Source organism: Arachis ipaensis, chromosome B5, assembly GCF_059453495.1.
Source record: "Arachis ipaensis isolate K30076 ecotype BB chromosome B5, ASM5945349v1, whole genome shotgun sequence".
Taxonomy (NCBI): Eukaryota; Viridiplantae; Streptophyta; class Magnoliopsida; order Fabales; family Fabaceae; genus Arachis; species Arachis ipaensis.
Window position 1 is genome coordinate 41,493,970 of NC_142440.1, and position 7,371 is coordinate 41,501,340.

Sequence of the window (7,371 nt, forward strand, 5' to 3'; positions counted from 1 at the left end):
TTAGTTGGATAATTTTTGTTTTCTCTTTGTTTCATTTATTTACTTGTTTTTAATGCTTTCCTTCATTAACTATTTTTGTTAATACATCACCAAGACATCCTTATTCATAACAGACTCTTCATTTGGTGATTGTATTTAACATATAACAGTTTCTTTTGTTTAGTTTTAGTTCAAATAAATTGACATATGGTTGCATTCTAAGTTTGGTGTTGCTATGCAACAAAATTTAGTTCCAATTCTTACAAGATACTTGCATTAATTCCAAGTGAAAGTGTCACACTAAGTTTGGTGTGCCACTTATCTTCTATGCAAAGTATTATGCTCACCTTCTTAAGTATGCAATCATAATGTCTCTGTCTCTTGTGCCTTGATTATTATCTTTAATTTTGCTTGCTTGAAACACATGTACTACTAACATTCCTTGTGTAAGACATTCATGATCCATCTTAGCCCCATAGCCACGGTTCTAATAGTTGCTTGAGGATGAACAAGCATTCTGAGTTTGGTATGGGAAGGAAGAGAATGGGAGGAAAATGACAACAATAGAGAAGATGAACTACAAGGTTGTAAAGTTCCTTTTCCTCTCATTTGTTTCAAGCACCATAAACTGCATGATTGTCTGTACCTTCTCTGTATGCATGTGTGTAGGAAAAGGCATAGTTTGATTTCTAAATTGCAACATGGTGCTATGTCATTATGATTACCAACTTGAGTTTTGTGAATTCAAAAGCAACAAAGTATCATGATCATAAACAAACAAGGCATTAAAGAAGATTTTAGCATGTGCATAAAAGTATTGGGAAGCTAGTATGTTTGATTGTTGCTTAATTGCATTAGATTTTATTTAATTGAAGTTTTCATCTAGCACGTTTTGTGAAATCTTTTAAAAGCATGAAAACCTTGAAAGCAAATGCAAAATAAAGCAAGAAAAGAAAAAGGGAAAGAATGAGAAAGCTGAAGGCTCTGAGTACCAATGGCAATTTATTTGTTAAGTGCTTGTGGTGTTTATGTATCAAGCCAAATGCTTGAAAACAAAACACTTAGAAGTCAAGGCTAGGCTCAAAGTGCAAAAGCACTCCCTCAAAGTTCAAGGCTCTGAGCATCAATGATTAGAGAGTCAAGAAAAGAAAAGAAAAATGAGCTTAATGAAGTTCTCTAATCAAATGCTTGTGGTTCTTATGTATCAAGTGGTAATACTTGAAAACAAAGCATTTAGAAGTCGTAGCTTTGTTATCATCTCATGGGGCAAAGCACCCAAAAGGAGAAGCTAAATAAGAAAATGAAAAGTTTGTTTCAAGGAAGAAATATAAAAGAAAGAGTTCATAAATTGAGCTAGATGGAAGCATCAATCATTTACATTTCTTTTGTGATTATAGCATGCTTAGAAAACTAGCTTACCATGAACATTGAGTTGCTATCCTTCTTGCCTTGGATTGTCAATCTTTATTGCATGATTCTTTTCTTGCTTGGGGACAAGCAAGGTTTAAGTTTGGTGTTGTGATGACATGTCATCATGTCATGTTTTTCTATGCCTTTTTCCTTTGTTTTCAATAGGTTTTATGCACTTTCTTGAGCCATAAGCAAGCCAAGTGGGTAGATTTTCATGCTTCCTTTGATTTAATCAACCATGTATGAATTCATGCTATTTCATGAGGTTTTATGCTAAAATTGTCACATATTATGAAAGAATGAATATCTCATGATTTTGAGCATAGCTTTGATGTGTTTGGTTGATTAATGATAGGTGAAGAAGGCTTGGAGAAAGGGTGAAGCAAGAAGGAATGGCTAGGAGTAAAGAGAGGACAATGGAATAAGTTGAACCAGGAAGCAAAATCTTTTGGGTGAAAAGTTAGCCTCAAAGTTAGACCCCTAACTTGGAGGCTAACGTTGGCACATGAAATTCACCCCTGGGCACCAAAAGTTTGCGCCAACGTTAGCCCCCTAACTTTGAGGCTAACGTTGGCATGAAGAGAACCTCCCTGGGCACCAAAAGTTTGCGCCAACGTTAGCCCCCTAACTTGGTGGCTAACGTTGGCACATGAAATTCACAAGGGGAGGAGCAAAAGTTTGCGCCAACGTTAGCCCCCTAACTTTGAGGCTAACGTTGGCGCCACACACCACAACAGCTTGAAGGGGTATACTTCCAACAAGAATAACTTGAGCTACAGAGCTCCAAATGAGGTGATTCAAGAAGCATTGGAAAGTAGGAATCAAGAGCTTTCCAAGAATATATGGAACTGCATGGTGGACACTAAAATTGAGGGAAAAAACTGCCCCGCAATGTGCATAAACGAACATGGTGGCAACCTGCAGTGAGGCCAACTGACCTCTGCACCTTCAACGGAGTATAAATCGAGCTGTAGAGCTCCAAATAATGTGCTCCCAACGGCATTGGAAAGTAGAAATCCAGGGCTTTCCAACAATGTACAATAGTATGGGGTGGACAATACGTTTGAGCCTCCAGAACTGGCGTTTTCGCCAACGTTTGAGGCAAACGTTACCTCAAACGCTGCACACCAAAGCCAGCGACCATGCCCTCTTCAAATGATCATAACTTGAGTTGTAGATGTCCAATTGAAGTGATTCCAAGTGGGTTAGAAAGCTGACATTCAGAGCTTTCCAACCATATATGATAGTCTATATTGAACATAAAATTGGCAACATGACAAGAGGACAAAGTTGGCGCCATAAATGTGCATGAGGGAGGCCAACGTTAGGGTCAAAGTTAGACCCCTAACGTTGGCACCAACGTTCATACCAGCAAGTTTTGTGGGCTGCTATGAAAAGTTGGAGCCAAAGTTAGACCCCTAACTTTAGCTCCAACTTTTGGTCCAACTTTTGCAAACTCAACCCGGTTCAATTCGGTTCCTCTTCAAACTCCAAGAGCAATCAACCAAGGCCTTTATCAACCCAATTCCATCAAGAGCAAGGGCCCAAATGATCATCATTCAAAGGCACAAGAAATAGATAAAATAGGAATTTCATTTAATTGTAATTTGTTTTTAATTTCATTTTCATTTCCATTTTGTAAAGCCTATATAAGGCATCATTTTCATATTTGTGAGGAGGCTGGCTCCACGAGGGAGCATTAGGATTTGAGAGCTCTCTCTTTGTTTTCAATTTCGTTTTAAATCTTAGGTTGAGAATTGAAGAAATTCTGTTTCAATCTCACCTTGAAAATTTTCTTGTTTACTTTCTCTGCACAATTGAATTTCCATTCCTGTTTACTACTTCACCTTCTCTTGGCTTCTGCAATTTACTTTTCTTTAATTTCTCTTGCAATTGTTCTAAGCTTTGATTTACTGCTTTCATTTAATTTCCCTGCACCCAATTCCCTTTACTTTCATGCAATTTACATTTCTTGCTCTTTAAGTTTCAATGCAATTTACTTTCTGCACTTTAATTTTCCTTGTCATTTACATTCTGTTGGCTTCAATGGTCACTCAAATCACTCAATGTTAGCTTGACTAAACTAATCACCCACTAAAATTGCTTGATCCATCAATTCCTGTGGGATCGACCTCACTCCCGTGAGTTATTATTACTTGATGCGACCCGGTGCACTTGCCGGTTAGATTTGTGTGTTTTGGGAGAAAATTATTTTTCCTCCAAAATACTCATCAGGTGCTAACTTGCAAAGTTAATGAGAAATGTAATCGCCAATAACGCCCTCGAAGCCATCATAAGCCCACGTTAAGAGTCACGTTAATTAAGTTAACGTGAACTCTAACGTGGAAGAAGACAATAAGGCCAACGTTAGTGACACTCCCCTTTGTCACTAACGTTGGACCAAGCTTCCATAAGCCACGTTAACCCCCACGTTAACTTAGTTAACGTGGAAGCTAACGTGGAGAGAGCAATTGGTCGCCAACGTTAGTGACACTTACCTTTGTCACTAACGTTGGGGTGAACCACCAAGAGCCACCATGAGCAACGTTAACTTCCACGTTAACTTAGTTAACGTGGAAGAGTTAACGTGGAAGCTAACGTGGATAAAGAGATGATGAGCCAACGTTAGTGACACTCACCTTTGTCACTAACGTTGGAGATGGCTAGCATGACTACGTTAGAAGCCACGTTAACCTAGTTAACGTGGACTCTAACGTGAGAAATAGGGGCACATTGGAACGTTAGTGACAAAGATAAGTGTCACTAACGTTCTCGAAGGATTGGCAAGCTTACGTTAAGAGCCACGTTAACTAAGTTAACGTGAACTCTAACTTAGGGAAGGGGGAGGCTTATCAACGTTATTAGGAAAGGTAAGTCCCAATAACGTGAGGGAAGGACCAAGAGGCAACGTTAGTGGTAACGTTTGTGCCACTAACGTTGAGGTTAACGTGGCTCATACTTGGGTGAGCAACGTTAGTGAAAAAGGTGATTGTCACTAACGTTCTCGAACCCACACTTTCACTTAACGTTAACACCACTAACGTCCTGAGCTAAAAGTCCCTGCCTACTTCACACTTTCTCTCTGCAAGCAAAGCTAAGCTCAATGATGAAGATAACTTCTTCAAACTCAAGATCCAAAAGCCCATACCCAAGACTTGAAGAGCCAACTAGAAGATCAGAAGAGTAGTATATATAGGAGTAACTTTGAATTAGTTTAGGGAGCTGGAAACTTTTGGGAGCCTTTGGCCTAGAATTACTCTCTGTATTTTACTTTCTCTGTACTTCTAGTTTACTTTCAGCATGTATTCTCCATCTTGGTTTTCATTTTCCAGAGCTATGAACAACTAAACCCCTTTCATTGGGTTAGGGAGCTCTGTTGTAATTTGATGGATCAATTTTAGTTTTCATTCTCCTTCCTCTATCTTTTCTCTTGATTTTACTAGAAAGCTTTCGATCTTCATCCAATTGGGTAGTTATCTTGGAAGAGAAGCTATTCATACTTGGATCTCTTCTGAACCTTGAAAGAGGAATGAAGGGATCATGCTAGAAATGCTTTCTCATGCTGGACCAAATTGGGTGTGGATGGATATGTGACTATAATCCTTCTAACACTTGATTTGGGAAATGCATGTGGTATAATCAGTGACCATACTTCATCTCTTCTCATGAGCAATTGACCAAGGAATTGGCTATTGATCAATATTTGAGAGATTGAATTACAAGGAATTGTAATTCGATCACTTAAGATTGCCAAGGAGATCAATGAATGCATGGATTGAGGAAGAGATGAAAATGAACTTGATCCGGAGAATGCAACATCTCCTGAGCCCAATGAACTCCCATTTCTGATCTTACCCATTCTCTTTAATTTCTGCCATTTACTTTTATGAGCAATTACCCCATTCCCATTTAAGATTTTGCAATTTACTTTCCGCCATTTACATTCAGCTCTTTATTTCCAGCATTTACTGTTTCTGCCATTTACGTTCCCGCCATTTAATTTTCTGCAATTCTCAACTCAAATTCTGATTCGTTCAACTAGAACATTCCTCTAATTAAAGTTGCTTGATCAATCAATCTCTGTAGGATTCGACCTCACTCTATTGTGAGTTTTTACTTGACGACGAATTTGGTACACTTGCCGAAGGAAATTTGTTGCAAGACAAGTTTTCCGCGTATCAAGTTTATGGCGCCGTTGCCGGGGATTGATTTTGAATCAACAATGATTAAATTGGAGGATAACTAGATTGAGCATTTTTAGTTTGTTTGATTTAATTTTCTGTTTGAGTAATTTACTTTCAGTTTTAGTTAATTTCTTCCCCTCCCCCTACTTTTTCGTTTTTTTTAGTTATTTACAATTCAGTTCACTGACCCACTAACTGTTTGATATATTGCATCACTCACACTAACAGTAATTCTAACAGAAATACTTCCTGCATCTATTTTCTTTGCTTGTGCTTTGTTAGTTGTATGACAGGGAGAAGAACCGGGGCTTCAACTTCCTTTGATTCAGAACCTGAGAGGACCTTCCTTAGATTAAGGAGGGAAGCAAGAGAAAAACGAGTAGTGGGTGCCGAGGAAGAGGAGGAATACTTTGAACCAAACATAGAAGAAAACATGGAAAACCATCATGAAGAAGAGGCTCACAACCATGGCAGAGAAGGTCGAGCAAATCATGCTGGGGAGGAGAGAAGAGTTTTAGGCTCTTACATCAATCCAAACCCAGGAAACTGTGGAAGTAGCATTCAAAAGCCGACCATCCATCCCAATAATTTTGAACTAAAACCGCAGCTCATCACCCTTGTTCAGAACAACTGTTCATTCGGAGGAGGAGTCCAAGAAGACCCCAATCAACATCTAACCACCTTCCTGAGAATATGTGACACAGTGAAGTCTAACGGTGTTCATCCTGACGCCTATAGAATGCTCTTATTTCCATTCTCACTCAAGGATAAGGCAGCCAAGTGGTTGGAGTCTTTTCCGAAAGAGAGTTTGACAACTTGGGAAGATGCGGTGAACAAATTTTTAGCCATATTCTGTCCTCCCCAAAGAATCAACAGGCTGAGAGCTGAGGTCCAAAGTTTCAGGCAACAAGATGGTGAGACTCTATATGAAGCATGTGAGAGGTTTAAGGACCTGACGAGGAGGTGTCCACCAGATATGTTCAATGAATGGGTGCAGCTACACATTTTCTATGAAGGCCTTTCTTATGAATCAAAGAAAGCAGTAGACCACTCATTTGGGGGATCTCTGAACAAGAAGAAGACTATTGAGGAGGCCATAGATGCCATTGAAACTGTAGCAGAAAATGACTATTTCTATGCTTCTGAAAGAGGGAACACTAGAGGAGTGATGGAGTTAAACAATGTAGATGCTCTGCTGGCCCAAAATAAGCTCATTACCAAGCAGCTGACTGACCTCACCAAGAAGATGGAGAGGAACCAAGTAGCAGCAATCACCACTTCATCAGCAACCCAAGAAGGAGAGAATGAAGAAGCAGCGGGTAGTCAGGAGCAAGCTAACTACATTGGAAATTCACCTAGGCAAAACCATGATCCATACTCCAAGACCTACAACCCTGGTTAGAGGAATCACCCAAACTTTGGGTGGGGGAATCAACAAGATCAAGGCCAAGATTGGAGATATCACAACCCCAACAACCATGCAGCTCACCAACAATTCACACAGAGAACATATCAACACCACCATAACAATACCTCTTCACATCCATATCAAAACCAAAATAACACTCCTCATCCTTCCACTTCTAATCCCAATCACCCATCATTTATGACAGACTCTCAAGGATTGAGAGTCTACTTGAAGGCATAGGCAAAGAGATTCAAGACAACAAGGCATTCAAGGAGGAAGTGCGAGCAAATTTTAAGAACTAGGGAGACACCATCAAGAGGTTGGAATCTCAAGTAGGGTATCTCTCTGAGCAGATTCCCAAACCTACAGATGGATTCCCAAGTGACACAG

At 39.5% G+C, this 7,371-nt stretch overlaps 1 non-coding gene across 1 annotated transcript; it reads right to left on the reverse strand.

The window, feature by feature from the left end:
• Window positions 1–6,447: 6,447 nt before the first annotated feature.
• LOC148563962 (small nucleolar RNA R71) lies at window positions 6,448–6,554 on the reverse strand. Its single transcript, XR_015884669.1, has one exon. It is a non-coding gene; the product is annotated as a small nucleolar RNA R71 (small nucleolar RNA).
• Between the last annotated feature and the right edge of the window lie 817 nt (window positions 6,555–7,371).